This window comes from Rattus norvegicus, chromosome 10 (assembly GCF_021556685.1).
Source record: "Rattus norvegicus strain SHRSP/BbbUtx chromosome 10, alternate assembly SHRSP_T2T, whole genome shotgun sequence".
In the NCBI taxonomy this organism is placed as follows: Eukaryota; Metazoa; Chordata; class Mammalia; order Rodentia; family Muridae; genus Rattus; species Rattus norvegicus.
Window position 1 is genome coordinate 11,553,606 of NC_141543.1, and position 19,740 is coordinate 11,573,345.

The 19,740-nt window shown below is 48.6% G+C and overlaps 1 long non-coding RNA gene across 1 annotated transcript; it reads left to right on the top strand.

Annotated features, from left to right (window-relative positions):
• Positions 1-15,146: 15,146 nt before the first annotated feature.
• Positions 15,147-18,714, top strand: LOC108352053 (uncharacterized). Its single transcript, XR_015631424.1, has 2 exons — positions 15,147-17,146; positions 18,218-18,714. It is a non-coding gene; the product is annotated as an uncharacterized LOC108352053 (long non-coding RNA).
• Positions 18,715-19,740: the final 1,026 nt, after the last annotated feature.

The window sequence follows — 19,740 nt, forward strand, 5'->3', positions numbered from 1 at the left end:
TCAGGTCCCATGAGCTTTCAAGGGCTTAGGTCCTTCACCTTTTTGTTTTTTGAAACGTTCACTTTATTATTTATTTATATGAATGCGTGTGTGTGCGCGTGTGGGTGGGTGTGCGCATGCGTGTGCGTGGGTGGGTGTGTGGGTGCGTGGGTGGGTTCGTGCGTGCGTGCGTGCGTGCGTGTGTATGTTGCCAGAAGAGGGTGTCAGATTTCCTGAAGTTGGAGTTATTGACTTGTATTAGAATCTTGTGAATGAAAAGAAACAAAGAGGTAAGAACTGACTGCTCCTGGGTATGGTGAGGGAGAAAGTTTTCTGTAGATGAAAAAAGAACACAGTTGGAGGCAGAGACATCTGGAACAGTTGAGAGCAAACATGACCCTAAGTCATGTGAGGAGATGACTGGGGGTGGGGGGCACGAGGCCAGGAAAGTAAAGGGTAGACACAAGGGCCAGGATTCTATAGGGAAGAGCAGTGTAGAGAGGGTAGCCTAGTCCAATACCTGGGGTGGAGAAGTTTAGGGTAGCGGTGGGATATGCCGCTAGGAGGACCCTGTAATAGGTGTGGACTGAGGGATGCGGGTCAGCTCCCCTTTGATATGTTAAGTAGGCACCTCAGGCTTTTTTTCTCAGGCTTGAGACCTGCCCCTCTGGTCCCTGGAAGAGCATGAGGTGATCTTAATTGCAGAGCCACCTCTCCAATTCCAGGCCCTGTGTCTCACAAGTCTCAGCCCTGGCGTCTGTTGGTCTGATGTCTGTTTTGCTCAATGACTTGCTGAGGGTGGCAGAGAGCTCAGTACACCATACACATCCATCCTCACATTCCCTCTCATCCTCCACTCTCCTGGTGTCTCTGGGGATCACTCACCCTCCCATTGTCTCACACAGAGCCACGTCTTGTGGTTGGCCTTGGGGTCAGCTGCAGCATTCATTCACCCTTGAGGGAATTCGCTCTGCCTTGATGAGCTTACTAAATTATCTTCTAAGCAAACATAACACTTTCCTCAGGAGGATTCCTGGTTAAAAAAAAAATAAGTTCGTTCTCTCTCTCTCTCTCTCTCTCTCTCTCTCTCTCTCTCTCTCTCTCTCTCTCCCCCTCCCCCTTGTTCTCTCTCATGTACTAGCTCTCCCTCCCTCTCTTCCTTTCTTTCCTTTTTACTTTTAGTTCATAGTGTAACAACCTCTACCAAGCGCCCATCCTCACCCACCACAATTTAGTGGGTATATCTGCACTGGAAGACCTCACCTGAGAATCTGTCCTGTGGCTTTCCTTGGAAGCCAGCATCTTGGGTTTCATACTCCATCCTGGCTGGGATGGTGGCTGCTGTCTCATGCCTATCTGTATCCCTCTCAGGTTTTTAACATTCTCCACCATCCCCTGTAAGGCCACACATGGCTGTGAAAGCTTGTCTGCTTTAGAACAGCGTCTAGACACTCTAAATCCATGTGGAGTTTATATTGCTTTCTAGTGTCCCACATCAGTTTCTTGCCTTTCTGTTCTGCACTTGACCTTGTACCCATGCATGTCAATTATTCCAGTTATACCAGGAGCCAGGAGGCCTGAGTTCAAGTCTAGGCTGTGGCGCTTACATAACTTTTGGGGAAGTCACCACTATTCCCAGGCTTGGTGGCTTCATTTGAGCAATGAGGGTATTGTTCCTAATTTCCAACTTTCTACTGGAAGTGGGAACTCCTCCCCCATACACCTTTGAATTAACCATTTTTGAGGATTGGGTTGCTGCTAGCTTTGATGAGATTTCCGGGCTGGGCAGCCCCTCCCTTTGCCCTGATTTCCTCAACCCCAGCTGCTTCTGCATCTTTGGGGAGTCTTGTATTCTCTGGGGCCACCCCTCATACCACAGGGGGCTGCCCCCCAGATCATTCCGCTTAGCTTGTTGTTTACAGGATGCTAAGTCAATCATGCCTCTCTTTCTGCTGATATCTCGGTTTGCGCTCACGTAAATCACACGGTTATAGCTCACCTTCTGCAATTATTCTTATGCACCCTTAGGCTTGTGAATCGTTGTTCCAAGTGGTGTGCACCTATTTTAAGAACTTAATTTGTTTGTGATGCGCCTATCAGTTTTGTGATTCGTTTCTTGATCGTAATTAACTTTTAAGCTAATACCAGTCCCCCACCAAAGACGAAACTCAAGCAAAGTTGGTGAGATTAGCTAACCTCCCTGCTGCATCCAGATCTTCCGGTACCTTCCTCAGACTCAGCCAGGTTGCGACAGGAAAGGATATATGTTTCCTTCCATGCCCACCTGCCAATCTTGGAACCAGTGCATCCATTAGTGGACCTGAATGCCAGGGCTAGAATCCGATGCCTTGGGTTTCTGTGCCAAGACAGGTAAACGGTTTCTCCAGACCCTCTCATCCTTTGCAACTTAAACTGCTCTTTTCTTGAGAGAGCCCCTGGGTGTGAAGGCAGTGGTGGATCAGGAGTCACGAACCTGTTGTGCCCCGTGGTTTCTCTCAGCCCTGTAGCAGTCAGCTGCTAATTTCCAAGGTCTGCTGTATTAGGTCTGAAGGGAGTGCATACGCCCAGAAATGAGCTCAATGTGTACTATACCATGATTTCTGGCAATTAGATAAAACAGCTGTGGTGATTTTGATAGGTGTGGTCCCCAAAGATTCATGTGCTCCCATAAGGAGTGGCATTATTGGGAGGCGTGACCTGGGAGGAAATGTGTTTCTGTGGGAGCAGGCTTTGAAGTCTCTTATGCTCAAGCTACTCCCGGTGTGACACGCAGTTTCCTGCTGCCTTTGGGTCAACCGTGTCTGCCTGCATGCTGCCGTGCTTCCCGCTATGATGATAATGGACTGAACCTCTGAAACTGTAAGCCAGCCCCAAGTAAATGTTTTCCTTCGTAAGAGTTGCTGTGGTCATGGTGTCTCTTCACAGCAATAGAGACCCTAACATAGAAGCCACTGTTCCTTAGGAACTTGTGAAACAAGATGTGTCTACCAAAAGGAGTCATTTCCCTTGCCTCTGGCAGGAGGGACACATGGCTCTCCACTGATATATATGTATATATAAAATCTGTGGTTGTATATCAAAGCCCATGCTGGCCTCCAGGGTCCCTCAGTCCCTGGACACATGCACTTGTTAAACACTTGAGGCCCACACTAGCCTCCCGGCACTTCTCAGCTCTTCCTCCACCCTAAACTCCTGGGTCTGCTCCAGCTCACGGCTACACCCATCCCGACCCTCCCAGGAACTCAGCATCTTTATGACCCACATAGATTTCCAAACCCCACTTCTCTAGCCCTAGCCACGTCCAGACTGTTTCTTTTTCTCTCAGCTCTGGACACTTCCAGATGCCTCTGGATGTCCCTGCTCTCTTATCACAGTAAAAACCATGTACTTCCAATTAGGGAGTGGCCGTTTTGGCTGTTTCTTTACTGTGCCCCTCACAGCCAGTGGGGGGAAGTGATCAGATTGGTTATAGGTATCTAGTGTGTGTGTGTGTGTGTGTGTGTGTGTGTGTGTGTGTGTGTATGAGAGAGAGGGGGGGAGAGAGAGAGAGAGAGAGAGAGAGAGAGAGAGAGAATGGGGGGGTATTTTTGTATATGTTGTTTTTCAGGAACCATGCATCTTGTTTTGGGAAACAGTATAATCCTGGCCTGGCCTTGAACTCTGAATCTTCCTACCCCACCCTTCTGAGTGCTAGTCTGTTAGGTGAGGGCCACCTCACCTGCTTCAGAGAATCTGTAAACTGACAAATTCAAACCCAAACAAGATTAATTTGCTGGCCCGGGTTCACACCGTGGGAAGTGGGCTCTGGGATGACAGCCTCAGGAAGCCTGGAACTGCTTCTGTCTTGATTTTGATTGGCTGGATGACTGAAGGCAGGCTGTTCAGAACTGTAGATGACACTACCAGAATGAGCTTGTGGAGATGAGATAGCTTCCTACATATTCTCCACATTAGCAAAAATGGGAAAGGCAGTAGTGATTTTATATTTTTTCCCAATTAGGAAAGACTAGATGTCACGTGCAGATGTTTCTCTTGCATATATAGGGTGTGTGTGTGTGTGTGTGTGTGTGTGTGTGTGCACGTGCAGGTTTTGTTTAACTTTTGGAGGAGAATTTATAGTAACAGACTGCTCCTCACCAAGCATCCCCTTCTAAGTATAGCCTGCCTGCCTCTATCGGAAAGGGCCTGCTGCACAGAACCTTGTAAACGGAGAATTCCTTATTCTTGTTGAAAATCCTGAGAATTGCTGGCTTCCCTGTCAAAGCTCTGGCTTTCCTGGTTCCTCCTGCTGTCAGATGTCAGCAGATTCAAGGCTGACTTACTTCCTGCAATCTTCCTGCTCCCTTGATGCTTCTGTGGTTTTGAATTATTACTGTTGTTGTGTGTGCACATGGTGTGTGTGTGCATGTGTGTACACGCCAAGGCACATGTATGGGGTCACAGGACAACTTTATGGAGCTGACATTTTCTTTCCTGTTTTCCCGTGGGTTCTGGCACTGAAACTCAGGTCGTTAGGCTCGTGCAGCCAACACCTCTACACATGGAGCCATCTTACTTTAAAAATGTTTTCAGTAGCACTTACTTATTACACTTAATAATGGGTTTCAGTAAGACATTTTGTAAATATATAACACATTTCTATTTTTAAAAAATTAGTATTTATTTACATCCCTTCCCAGAACCCCTCCCTCCTCCCCTTCACCTCTGAGAGGGGGGACCCCCCTGGGTATTCTCTACCCTGGTACATGAGTCTCTGCAGGACTAGACACACCCTCTCCCACTGGGGCAGGATGAGGCAGCCTCTGCTACTGGTTCACCATCCTTCCCTGGCCCAGTCCCCACCCCTTGTTGATCACGTGCTCTTTACCCAAGAAGCCCTCTGTTATATTTAAGTACAGTGGATGGGTTAATCTAAAGAATATGTGTATTGGTTTATTCTTGTGTATGTGTGTGTATCTGTTTGTGTGGGAGGGTGCGTTCATGCCACAGTGCATGTGTGGACATCAAAGGACACCCTGTGTTTTGGTCTCCTCTTCCACCTTGTTTTTGAGGCAGTTGTGCCGGATACTCCAGGCAGCCAGGGCATTCCCCTGCCTGCCTCCATCACCTCCCTCTACACAGACAGCGCTCCACTGCCTCTAACTTTTCCTTGCGTTCCTCAGATCTGAAAGCAGGTGGTCAAGCTTGCAATTCCCTGACCCAGGATGGGTCAACTCTTGATGAGGTCATAGTCTTACACACACACACACACACACACACACACACACACACACACACACACACACACACACACACACGAATGCATGCACCCACATACACTCCCACAGTTATCTGCAAGTGGAAGGTCCAGGCACGCAGCCTTAAAGAGGCAAAAGAGTGATGTATTTTGGTGGGCTTTTTTTGTTTATTTGTTGTTTGTTTGTTTGTTTTATTTTGGTGTTTTAAAGACAGGTATCATCTAGCCTAAGATGGCCTTGAACTTGGCTATCTAGCCGAGGCTAACCTCAAACTCTCGGTGTTCCTGCCTCAGCCTCCCTAGTGCTGGGATCACAGGCGTGTGCCAAGAAGCCCGAGGGGATACTAGCTTCCCTGGGCTTTGTTTCCAGCACACCGTATACTGCATGTGCCATTTACTTCTTCTTCAGAGACCCTTTTACACTCCAGTCCTGTGAGTCTCTTTCTATGGTAGGTAGTGAGTGTATGGCTGCCCCTCTCCATTCCTGGACCCCTGTGGGTTCTAGGCCCACCCACTGTGGATGTGATTTCCACGGAGTGGGAGGCAGAGCTGAGGGAGCTTCCTGGCTAGGCCATGGCAGTTACACCCCACAAACACATTCTGAGCCAGGGTTTCTGTATTTATTGTTTGTTTGGTTTTGAGACAGGGTCTCACTGTGTAGATCAGGCTAGCCTGGAACTCACAGAATCCTCCAGGCTTTGCCTCTTGAGTGCTTTGATGAAAGTTGTGTGTTACCATGCCTGGTCTCAGAGGTGTCCCACTCCCCCAGGACAGGGTGGGGTGGGATTACTTACCCAGCATGAACACCCATACACATGCAAGTCATAGAGCTTGTGTGTAAGTCAGATGTTCTCGCCTTCTACTTGTTTGAGGGAAGGTCTCTCTTATTTTTGTTGTGAACTTCAGGTCATTATCCTGCCTCACCATAGGAGAGCTGGAGTTACAGATTGCACCACCCGACTGGGCTCCTTACCGTGGGTCTGGGGATTGAACTCTGGTTATCAGGTTTGCTTGGCAAGAGCTTTTGTCTGCTGAGCCATCTCCCTGGTCTAGTGGCTCTTAGAAAGTGGGAGCTCTCCCAGTCCGTCCTTAGCCACTCAGTGCCTGCAACAGGTCATCACCAGTTGCATTGCAGCCTGCTCTCTCATTCTCTTCATCCGTCTGTCTGTCTGTCTCTCTCTTGTCCCTACTCTGAGGCAGCCTGTGTCATGCTGTGATGTCTGCCACATACCTAGGCCCCAACCTGCCAAAGTACTCCTGCCACAAGAACCCTCTCAGTGACAGTCTGAACTTTTCCATGCTTTCACTGTTGAGGGGTCTCTCAGGGCCCTGTTCAAAGGCAGATCTGAGTTGAGTGGTCTGCAGTAAAGCTGTGGCTCCTTCCACCCTGTGGGCACCTGGATGATTCTGATGCTGTAGGTTCCTGAGTTCTCTGACCCTTTGGATCTCACTGCCAGCAGTGTCAGGAATCGCCAGGGACACATCACAAAACTTGGTTGCCCCCGCTCAGCCTAGACGCTCTGACTTAATTGCAGCTGACAGGGCATCAGGAGTTGTAAAAGCCTTTTGGGTGACACACACACACACACACACACACACACACACACACACACACGAATGCATGCACCCACATACACTCCCACAGTTATCTGCAAGTGGAAGGTCCAGGCACGCAGCCTTAAAGAGGCAAAAGAGTGATGTATTTTGGCACGTGTGTGTGTGTGTGTGTGTGTGTGTGTGTGTGTGTGTGTGTGTGTGTGTCCTCCCTGGGACCCCAACACAGCTGCAGACCAGCTTGTCCTCCTTGGTCAAGGAAAACTAGACCAGGGAAGACTGGCTCTCCCTTTACCTCTGCCTGTCCTTAGCCAGCTCTTGGACCTGAGATATTCTGGCACCATGCAGTGTGGAGCAGGCAGGCATGAGCTGAATCTGTCAGGGCACCAGGAGAAGAGGAGCAGAGGTCTCTCTTGGTGGGAGTGGGGGGGTGAAGGGTGGGAGGTTGAAGGGTTGGGGGGAAGGGGTAGTGGGTGAACGGTGGGGGGTAGGGTTGGGGGGATGAAGGGTAGGTGATAAGGGTGGGGGGTAGGGGTCGGGGGTGAAGGGTAGGGGATAGGGGTGGGGAGTGAAGGGTGGGGGATGAAGGGTGAGGGATAGGGATTAGAGGGTGGGCTCTAGGTGCAGCTGCTCTTTGCTGCAAGCGTTGTCTAAGTAGAAAATAGCTCCCACACTGCTGAGGAAGCTTCCAGGATTCCCTTCCTGCTAGGTCAGTGTAGATCACCAGGTCAGACAGGTCAGTAGCAATGGAGTGCTGTGTAAGGAAAAGGTTGTCACACTGACCCAGAACTTCTCAACCTGTCACAGGCCCGTGGTGACAAAATTCATGATGACCAGATGGTTTTCTGTGACGTGTGTGGGCTTCACTGGTGATGTTGTAACAAACTTCCATACTCAGAGGAGCTAAGAAACAGTGTAGGCCAGGTGTCCAGTGCTGGGCTCCCAACACTTGAGGCAGAGACAGTACATTTTTCTTCCCCACCCCCTTTAGCTCCTAGAGGCTGCCTGCAGTCTTTGGTTTTTGACCCTTTCCTTGTTGGCAAACCCACCAGTAGACTGACCTTTTACCTTCTTTCAATTTTAAAGACTTTTCTGATTAGCCTAACCTCAACCAGATAATCCAGGGTCATTTTCCTATTTTCACATTCGTCAATTAGCCAGGCCTGGTGGTTCACACACTTGTTCTTCTCAGGCAGGAGGCCAGCATGGGCCACCAGTCTCAGGAACCCTCCCCCCAATCAATATGAAATTTACCCGAAACCTTAATTCTCCTTTCTAGATAACAGAACCCAGTTCTATGTCCCGGAGGTTGTATCAGGACACAGGCTGGGGACATGAGGGTCATGTCATATTTTGAGTGTGAAGTGTCTTTCACAGTCTCGTGTGTTTGAATGCTTGACCTTGCTCCAATTATGTGAGCTTTGGGAAGACATGGAGTCGCTAGTGCATGGGGGCCTGGCTAGAGAAAGTGGGCCCCTGGGCATGTGGGTCTTACGTTAGTTCCTCTGTGGCTCACTGCCAGCCTGATTGTTTTCTTCTCTTTCCTTCCTGTGGGGATGTGAGGTGATGAGTCTCTAGGTACAAGCTCCTGTCACTGTGGAGTGCCAGGATCTGCCTGATTCTGCTCCACCCCCTCCTTTCCCCAACAGGGCTGGGATTATAAGTGTGTGTCACCACATTTCGCTTTTTATTCAAACGTGGGTTCTGGGGACTGAACTCAGGGAAGCATTTTACCAACTGAGCTGTCTCCTCATCTGTCAAAGTCCCCCACCCACACTTTCTGGTCTTGTTCATTCTGGTTGAAATAGGATCTTTCTTAGGTCAGCAGTACAATCACTGCCTGCCTACCTTTTTCCTACAAAAAAAAAAAAAAAAAACCCAAAAACCAAACAAAAAATAAACAAACAAAAAACAAAACAAAACAACAACAACAAAAAACAAAATAAAACAAGAGAACTGGGCTTAGCCTTCCAGCTCCACTTTACAGAGGTTCTTAGAGGGAAAAGGACCAACTGCACAGCGTCCAGGTGTGTGGGCGCATGCACTCTCCTTTCCTCATCTCTCCCTGACAGCAGTCCCATCAAATCCAGCCATGGGCTCCCTGACTGGGGAGTCCTCAGTCCATGTGCCATATCTCTTCACCCCAGCTTCCTCTGGGAGGCTCTGCCTTTCTTCCCAAAGTGCTGGAGGAGTCTGAAAATAGTTCCCTGAGGTGCTGGAGGCCTTGGGTGGAGAAACTCACTATAAATACCAGACATTTATAATTAGCCTCCCTGGCGGCTCAGCAACGCATATGGAGGAGGCAAACACCTGCAGGGTAGAAAGTCAAGACTCAGGGCCACAGGGCTCTCAGGAGCTGCCTTTAGGCTAGAGGTGAGAGGTGACCCATAGAGACACAGACTGGGATGAGGCCATCTTGCTGCAGCCTCAGGATAGGCAGTGGGGCTGGTATGGTACCCATTCCATTGCTTCCTGTTGGTGAGGCCTTTGCCAAGGAGTGTGATGCCCTGAACCTCCGTGTCCAGGGCTACAGGGTGACGTCATACACTATAAGAGACTTTCGGAAGCTGTAAGATTAGTGGCATTCAGTTGTGGTACCACACATTTGTAATCCAGGCACTCAGGATGTAGAAGCAGGAAGATCAGAAGTTTTAAACTCATTCTTGACTACCTGATGAGTTTGAAGCCAGTCTGGGATAAACGAGGCCATATCTTTTAAAAAGGAGGGTAGGGGGAGTAGGGGGGAAGGCTCAGTTTGTAAGTCAGGCAAGCATGAGGATCTGAAGTCAGATCCCCAAGACCAGTGTAAAAAGCAACACTCACCTGTGACCTCGACTCTGAGGGGACAGAGATGGGAGCCTGATGTAGCTAGGAACTCAAGCAAAGGCCATGGTGGGGTGCTGCTTGCTGGCTTGCTTCCCATGGCTTGCTCAGCCTGTTATAGAACTTAGAACCACCAGCCTAGGGATGACACCACCCACAATGGGCTGGGCTCTCCCCATTGAACACTAATTGAGAAAATGCCTTACAATTGGATTTCATGGACTCATTTCCTCAACAGAGGCTCCTTCCTCTCTGATGACTCTAGCTTGTGTCAAGTTGACACACAAAACCAACCAGTATGGAAGCCTGGAGGCTTGTTGGACAGCTGGTCTAGAAGAACTGAATTGTGAAGTTATAGGTTCAGTGAGAGACCCTGTCTTAAAAACATATGGAAAGACACTGGATACTGATATGCGGCCTGTCTACACACACACACACACACACACACACACACACACACACACACACACACACACACACAGACACAGACACACACAGACACACACACACAGAGAGAGAGAGAGAGAGAGAGAGAGAGAGAGAGAGAGAGAGAGAGAGAGAGAGAGAGAGAGAGATGGCTCTCATATAGCCCCTCAGGCTTCTTGGAGAACTGCCTTTTGTGTTACTGAGAGGTCTTGGACATTCAGAAGACAGGGCGACATCTGCATAGATACAACCGTCAGAACCCTTCCAACACAGCTCACCAGAACAGATTCAGCTCTGTTTAGGACAGAAGCCCCAGACCATACTCAGGTACAGAAACAGGGTTACTTGTCCCCCAAAACTTTGAACATACTGTCTGGATGGAGACCCAATCTTCTTCTGGCCCCCTGAAGTGTCTGCTCCACACCACCATCCCTGTATGCATCTCGCATGGTGCCTGAGGTTCATCTCTAGGATGAACTGAAACGAATGGGTGAAGGATCTCCTAGGAAAGCCTTGCTGGGGAGCACTCAGGTCCTAGAATTGGAGGATGGAAGGTCTTATTCCCCGTGCCTGCACAGCTGAGCAGATGCCATCTACAGCTTTTGAAAAAAACCCCACTGACTCAGTTTAGTACCTCTGATGTGTGCACAGAGCACAGATATGGGGGTCATCCACTGGGTCATGGGGAGCCAACCAATGGCAACAGTTCAAAGAGAACTGACTGTATCTTTCCCTGTCAGCCTCCAACTAGGAGTGGGGTCTTGGGAGCCCCTCCCCCATCCATGCTGGATTTTTTGACAGGCTTGACCTTGTGCAGATCTTGTTCAGGTCAACATGGCTGCTGTGAGTTCATGAGTGCAGCAGCCACATGTGCTGTCCAGAAGACATTTCGCAGTCCCCCATCTTCCAGCAATTTCATTCTTCCTGCTCCCTCTCTCACGATGCTCTCTGGGCCTTGGGGTGGTGGTGGTGGTGGGTATTATACAGATTATATAGATATAATCATTATATAGATATAAGCAACAGCCACAGTTGCTTGTTCTCTGTACTTTGAGTAGTAATGAGTTGCATATTTCACCTAATTTTCAAATCAGATGGGCCTGTCTTGCCTGAAGACGGTCAGAGGCTCCCCACTCATTCTTGGGTGTAGCTTGAACTTGATCAGCCTATGCAAGTCTGGAAATGACAGGGTAGCCATCCAGGGAGTGATCAGCATTCAGTAGGAAAGGGAGGAGCAGATAAATGTGCTGTGGCTTCCTCCTTGGAGTGGAAGATTCTAGGAAGTTTCCTGAACATCTCTGGGGAAGTCCTAGCAGCATTGCCTGTCCCCAACCCACTGTGGTGGTGCCAATAATGAACCCCCTCAACACATTTCCTTTCCTTTGCCCTCCTCAAAATCACCTCCCAAATCATCACCACACCCAAATTCTTGTCCCAGGCTCTGCTTTGGGAAATGCAGTCACCTGGCAGGAGTCAGATCCAAATTCCTCGGATAGTGTCAGGGCTTTGCATGATGCCCTCCCGTTGCCCCAACCTCACCAGACCTCACTCTCCTCTCCCCCATGCCAGCCATCTTCCAGTCACAGCAGCCTCTGGCCAATTCTCCCAACTTGCCAGGCCTTTCCTCCCTCTGGGCCTCTGACTAGACAGCCCTTCCCCCTGCCCACTGCATCATTGTCTTGCAGTCTCAGCTTCAGTTAGAGAATACCACTCCACCTTGGCATTTTCTTAATTAGTGGTTGATATGGGAGGGCCCAGCATTGTGGATGGTGCCATCGCTGGGCTGGTGGTCCTGGGTTCTGTAAGAAAGCAGAGCAAGCAAGCCATGGGGAGCAAGCCAGTAAGCAGCACCCTCCACGGCCTCTGCATCAGCTCCTGCCTCCAGGTTCCTGTCCTGACTTCCTTTGAGGATGGACAGGTGGAGCTGGAAAAGTGACCCAGGCAGGCTTTTTGCAGGAGCGATGTCCCAAGCTTTGACACTGTGAATCCCAAACTTTGGACACTGAGGTTCGCCCCCACCCCCAGTTGGAGTTTTGCTTTGATCTGATTGCAGTTGTGCCCTGGTTTTTCTTTCTTGAGGTATTTGACTTATCTTTTATTTTATAGGAGCCCACAGTTGAGAGACTTTGGATTTTCTAAGGGAGCTTTTAACTTAAATGTTTGAATTTTTAAAGACCGTGGGTGTTTTAAAGCTTGGAATATTTAATATTATATTCATATTAATGTGTGATCTTGGCAACAAACAGGAAAGGATTGGTTATGGCTTAACAGCGAAATGTTTGTGTGTCAGATTGACAAGGGATCAACGTGTGTTGGGTAGTTTTATGTCAGCTTGGCAGCTAGAGTCATCTGAGAGGAGGGAACGCCAACTGAGAAAATACCTCCATACTGGGCTGTAGGCAACCCTACAGGACATTGTCTGAATTAGTGATTGATGGGGGAAGGCCCAGCCCGTTGTGTGTGGGACCACCCCTGAGCAGGTGGTGCTCCATTCCATAAGAAAACAGGCTAAGCAAGCTGTGAGGAGCAAGCCAGTAAGCAGCAGCCCTCCATGGCCTCTGCACCAGCGCCTCCCTCCAGACTCCTGCCCTGTTTGACTTCCTGCCCTGACTTCTTTCAGTTATGTGCTGTGAAGTGGAAGTGTAAGTCAAATAGACCCTTTACTCTCCAAGAGGCTTTCGGTTATGATGGTTTTGTTGCAGCAATAGAAACCCTAACGAGGACAGCTTGCATATGCATTTGTGTGTGCAGTGTGTGTGTGTGTGTGTGTGTGTGTGTGTGTGCACGCAGTGCTGACAGTCCAGAAGAGAGTGCCAGTTTCCCCTGGAACTAAAGCTCCAGACAGTTGTGAGTTGTCACATGAGTCTTGGGAATGGCAGCTGCATCTTCTGCAAGAATAATAGGTGCTCTTAACTGCTAAGCAATCACCCCAACATCTTATTTAATTAATTAACTAAGTTTTTTTTTAAAAACAAGGTTTCACTCAATTTAGAATTTGCCATAAGGGCTAGAATTCTTGGCCAGCACACTCCAGGAGTCCTCCTGTCTCCACCTCCCAGAACTGGGATTTGAGCAGTTTGCCGCCATGTTCAAATTGTATGGGGATACTATGGAGCCAACTCAGGTCCTCATGTTAGTGTGGAAGGAACTGTAGAGTACCACATCGAATGGCTGCAGATCACCATACTGAATGGCTGCAGATCACTATATTGAATGGCTATAGAGTACTACATTGAATGGCTGCAGATCTGCATATTGAATGGCTATAGAGTACTACATTTTGTGGCTGTAGATAACCACATTGAATGACTGCAGATCTCCATATTGAATGGCTGTAGAGCACCACATTGAATGGCTGTAGATCACCATATTGAATGGCCATAGAGAACCACATTGAATGGCTGTAGATCACCACATTGAATGGCTGCAGATCTCCATATTGAATGATAGTATCATTTGTGGAACTGTTTTTTATGGAGTCTACAGGGAATACTTACATTCTAGGTATCTTGGGCTGGGAATGTGGTTCAGTTGTCAGAGAGCTTGCCTAGCACACCCAAAGCCCTGCATTCCAGCACTGCATAAACCAGGTAAAGTGGCAGGCAGGAGGATCAGAAGTTCAAGGTCATTCTAGTCTTTAACGTGGGGTCGATGTCAGCAAGGGCTTTGTGAAACTGTCTCAAAATAAACAAAAATCAGTAAGCAATCTAGGTGTCTGAGTTCTCAAGTCTGGGTTTTCCTATAAAGGCTTATATTACTGTCTAGAAATGTAAAATGTCAATGTAGATATTTCTTGAAGCCATGCACCTGCTTTGCAATAATGAAAATGGGGTGTGGGGAGTGGGTGAGGTGCAGGGCTCCCAGCCCCTTGTGACTAGAGACCGTACAGGTCTACACATCTTGTATCACTTTGAGATGTGAAACTGGGTGGGCCACTGCACAGATTGTGTTACCAGAGTGGGAGAGATAGGATCAAGGTGTCCGGAAGGTCGAAGATGACATTCTGGGTGAGGAACTGAGATGGGGAGGGGGTGTCACTAGGCACATGGCCTAGTGAGAGGTCAGCAGGTAGAGTGAGTCTCAAAACGAGGAGGGACCCATGTTAAAAAGTGCTACAGCTGCCTCTTTGTGCTTCTGGAGACCATGAAGATCAGAACAGGCTCCTATTGGTCCCTCCATGGGAGGGATGTCCAGCTCTTATCCATTGATGAATGGAGGTTGCCTAGGGTGGAACTCTGCAATCCCAAACTGCCCTGGGAGAGGAGACTCAAAATGGGATTCCACAGTTCTGGGAACTATCCCGGGAGAAATGGAGAAGGACAGGAGGGGTGAGGAGGAACCATGGCTATGGTGCTTCCTGACTCAGCACACACCTGTAACCAACAGGGAAGGCCAAGGGAAGTGAGAGTGGTCAAGGGGTTGGGTTCATAAACAGAACGATTGGAGCCACAGAGTCTAACCTCACAGTTCATGGCTTCCCTGAACTCAGAAGTGTTCCTTTCATGTCTGTGAATCTATCTGCTTCGCTTCGCTCTCTTGCTGCTTCCTCCCCTGTGAGGCTAAAAGGAGGTGCAAAGCAGCTGCTCACGGCCAGAGGGAAATACTCAGGAAGGTACAGATTCTTGGCAGCCTGACCCACCAAGTTCCTTTCGGGCTCGATGATGCTCTCTGGAGACCTTTCTCCTTCCCTCACTTTCTCACCCTTGATCCTAACTCTGTGCTTATTAGACTGCACCATTTGGGCTGGAGAGATGGCTCAGTGGTTAAGAGCACCGACTGCTCTTCCCAAGGTCCTGAGTTCAAATCCCAGCAACCACATGGTGGCTCACAACCATCTGAAACAAGTCTGATGCCCTCTTCTGGTGTGTCTGAAGATAGACTGCACCATTTGGGAGCCCTAGACACGGCTAGATTATTTACTGCATTAGGTGATCCAAAATTGAATGCCCTCTGTGTATGTATATGGTGTGTGTGTGTGTGTGTGTGTGTGTGTGTGTGTGCGCGCGCACGCGCATATATGTTTGTGTGCATGCATGCACAGTATGCTACTATGTTCACTGTGTGTGGAGGCCAGGGGTCAACCTTGACAGTCCTTTCTCATGAGCTCCCCACCTTATTCTTTTGACAGAGGTTCTCTCACTCGGACCTGGGCTTATCAATCAAGCCAGACTGGCTGGCCAGGGAGCTGCAAGGATCCTGCCTCCCCCTCCCCATCCACACCACCACGCTGAGGTTTTTATGTGGGTATTGGGGGTTGAGCTCTGGCCCTCAGGTTTGCAAGGCTAGCCCTTTGCTTATTGAGGTACCTGCCCAACTTCTAACCCTGCCCCAGTTCCCTTTATCAGAGCAGCAGCTGATGTCTCTTTTGCTGGAAAGTCGGGCCTGCATGAGGTGCTCACCTGGCCTTGTTGGTTCTTAGAGCTATTCTCTGTGCTAGGTTCTCCTAACACACAGGTAAATGGAGGCCCAGGTTGCACCATTTTCTAGAACTGGGCTTCAAGCTTTGGCCACTCTGTGTGTGCTTCCTGCAAGGGGCCACCTCCAGCTTCTTCTTGTAGTGAAGACTGGTACTTGGGTATCTTACTGACCAGCTTGGTATGGAGGAAGTGCCAGCTTTAAGGCTTAGGAAAGTGGCAATCAAAGTAACAGTTGTAACTACTGTGCTCTGAGCGACCTCCATCCCCACCGGACAGACGAGGGAGCCTGGAATTAGAGCAGTGGATGTTTCCCCAAAGCACAGGGTGTGGGAGCAGGGCTGGAACTCAGGTTATTCGATTGCGAAGCTCACGAGATTGCCTTCTAGTGTTTATGGGGCACTGTCTTCAGGGTGGTCAGGAACAAGGGTCAAATGGTTTGTTTTCCTTTCTCTTCCCTTATTTTCCCTTCCCTCTCCCTTCCCCTCCCTTGCTTCTCTTTTTGAGGCTGGGTCCTATGCAGTATAGGCTGGTCTTACTGTGTGGCTGAGCATGACTTTGAACTCCTGATTCTCCTGCTATTACTTTCTGAGTTCTGGAATTTTAGGCATGTGGGTCCATGCCTGGTTTATGCAGTGCTGAGGATGGAGCCCAGGTGTCAGGCATACTAGGCAAGCACTGTGCCAGCTGACCCATGTGCCCCACCCCCAGCTGTTATGCTGATGTTGAGGTGTCTGCTCTGATTCAGTGATGCACCAGGCAGTATTGTTAGCCACAGGGACCAAGACGGGGCTATGGTCACAAGTGACTGTCATAGGCTGTGAAAGTGATCAGGGAACTAGTGCTGTTTGAGCCACCTGTAACCGGCACACTCCTTGGAAGGAAACACACTGCAGTGCTTGGACCCACCAGGAACTTACTTCCAGCCTCAAACTTCATTGTAGTCACTTTCAGGGTGGGGAAACTGAGGCCAGGAGAAGTATCCAAAAGTCTAAGCTTTCAGTACTACTCATGGTACCTCAGAGACAGACCCTCTGTCCCCTGATGCTCTGCAGCATACACATACGAGATTGCCCACCTACAACAAGGCAGGAGCTTCCAGGGAGAATCCTGGACCCGGACGTAGTTCCTCTCCCCCACCCCCGCCATGACTGTAGTCTGCTCCCCCTCAGTTCTCCAGCTCTGTGACTAAGAGAACCCCTGAGGCCCCATTTCTGTGAGGCCCTATTTCTGCCCAGCCCCCAGCCACCCCCTTGCTTTGGGAGCCCCCAGGCTTGTGAGCCACAGTTCCTAAGACAAGCAGGGCCGTGGGTGGGGTATGTGGGATAATTATAGTCTTGGATGGCTTGGCTCAGAGGCTGAGAGGCAGGGATGCAGTTCTTCCCGCAGGCTCCGGGAGTGGAGTCTGAGTCAGAACCAGATCCCCCAGCCCCTCCCCTTGGGTCTGGACCAGTGGTCTTGTTTAGCCAGCCCATATACCCTCTAGTCTGTGGTATGTTAGCTTCTCCATGCTTTGCACGTTCTTCTGACTGTGGACTTACTGATGCGTATACTAATGCATGGATGTAAGAGATCTTGGGGTGCAGATGGGGCAGGACTGGCATGGCCTGGGGTGGTTAGCCAGCCAAGCTCTAACTTGGAGCCATCGTTAGCTGCAGCACAGTCTTTCCCACATCCTTGGAAGATTCTGTGCTTTCCTTTCCTCATCTGAGAGGTGAGTATGCTAAACATTCCCTTGTAAGATAAAGGACGGAACGCTCCACTGAACTTCACTCACGTGAAGCATGGTGGTTAATGTTGGTTCTTGCAGTTGTGCTTGGCATTTTAACGTTATCCAAGAGATGCAAGGGAGTCTGGAAATCCTCGCCACCTAGTCTGGGGACAGCAAGGAATTTCATCCCACATGGCAATGCCTGATTGACAGAAACTGCTTAGAGCAGTGTGTCAGGAAAGGGGAAGCTAGACCTGCAGCAGGTCTGTCTCTCTGGCTATCAGGAAGGTTGAAGCAGGAGGATTGCAAGTTATGTATGCCCGGGCTACAAAGTGACTCCAAGAGTAGCCTGCAACTGGATGAGACTTTATATCAAAGTAAAAATGTGAAAGAGGACTGGAGAAAACTGAGAGGCAGAGCTCTTGTCTAACGTGTGCCAGGCACTGGATCCAGTGCTCAACACTTCAAAGAAGGGAAGAAAGAAGGAGGAAGGAAGAAGAAAGAAAGGAAGGAATAAGGAAAGAAAGATTGATTCTGAGCCTTGTCCTAGACTCACAGGAAAAGGAGCAGTGCTTGTTTATGTCAGGTTCTGGAGGAGAGAGGGGGCACCTGCTGTCTCCTGTTTTGGATACAAGTTAGCCCTAGAGAGGAAAGAAGGTGGGAAGGAACAAGGTGTGAGGGCATGGTGGAAATGACGGAGGCAGGTGGACTCAGCACCTCAGGCACCCAGGCACCCATGCACATGCTACAGGCATGGCTGTCCTGTGGGAATCTCTCAGCATCTAGGGGCTAAGGATGGCCATCTCTCCAGAATGACAGGACTTTTCTAGAAGTTGCAAGTGTGTGTCCTGACTCTCGTGCTGCAGGTTCTGCAGCCCTGGGCATGCAGAACCCCAGGCCTCAGTTTCCCCATCTGTTCTCATTTGCTTCCTATTGCTGATCAAAATCAGCCAGGAGAGGGTTTATTTTATCTTACAGCTTGACCCGGTTGACCCAGGGAAGTGAAGGCAAGAACTGAAGCAGATGCCATGGGGGAGTGTGGCTCACTAACTTGCTTTCTCTGCTCTCTTATAGAACCCGGGACCATCTGGCCAGGGGCAGCAGAGCCCACACGGAGGTGGGCCCTCCCTCTGTCAATCACTAACCAAGGTGTGCTCGTAGGCCAGTCGGATGGAGGCATTTTCTCAACTGAGGTTTTTCTTTCTCAGATGACTTTACCTTGTGTCAACCTGACAAAAAGCTAACCACCACACTATGTGAACCTCCCTGCATCCTGAATTCGGGTGAGAATTAAAGGAACTCATAGACATGGAGAATTAGATCCAGCAAAGAAGCAGTCAACAGAAAGACTGGGCAATCTGCATCATGAGGGAAAATATTTGTGAAGCCACGTTATCAGTCCTTCGCATTCTCTGGTCCCACAGAGTGAACTCAATAAACCTTGGGTTGAAAATCGGGGATGTGTGGATTTTTTTTGTAACTATTCTATAAATAATACAACTATTTATGTTTCGTTTGAATTAAAAGTAACCCAGAGATTATTAAAGTATGTGCACATTATAATAAGCAAATAAATGTCATTTTATTTATTTATGTACTTGATAAGATCTCATGTGGCTCAGGCTGGCCTCAGCCTTGAACTTACCACGTCGCTGAGGATGGCCTTAAACTCCTGATCTTCCTGCCTCTACCTCTGTAGTGCTGAGATTATAGAAATGCACCAATCTGCCTGGTTTAAGCTATTCTGGGAGATCAAATCCAGCACTTTGTGCTTGCTACAAGCATTCTACCAACTGAGTGGTGTTCCCAGGTAACATGTCACCTTACATAAGGCACTTGAGCATCTGCAGACTTGGGGACCTTTGGGAGGTACTGGGACAAATCTCCCCGGGTCACTGGGGGAATGGCTGCATTTGGTAAGGAAGTAGCAAGTATAACAACTAAAAATATTACAACTTAAAAATTATAAACTCCCCAGTAATCTGATTTTAAAAACGGACAAAGGACTAGACTAGACATTTATCAAAGAAAATTATTTAAATAGTTAACAGTATTTGATAAGTTAGTCAATGTTACTAGTCACTAAAGAAATTAGAATCAAATCCACATTATCACCCTATGTATATTAGGATAGCATGTATATCTTTGTTTATCTGACTGTATAACTAGCCACTTATATCTATCATCTACCTATTTATCACTGTTTATCTGCCTAGCTATCTGTCCATCTATTGTCTAGATGTTATCTATCTACCATATATCATTTCTTTCTATCTATCTATCTATCTATCTATCTATCTATCTATCTATCTATCTATCTATCCATATATCCATCCATCCATCAATCAATCAGTCTATCTATTTTCTCTTTCTCATTTCTCTTTATCATCTATCAACACTTGGGATACTGAGGCAGGAGAATCATGAACTTGAAGCCAGCCTTGATAACACAATGAGTTTCCCTCTTAAAAACAAAAACAGAATGAAAAACAAAACAAAGTAAAAGGGAAAAACAACAAAACTGGAAGGGGAAAAAAAGCAGTCACAAGAGGGATGTGGGAGAATTAAAACCCCTGGAGCATTGTGGGCAGGATTGT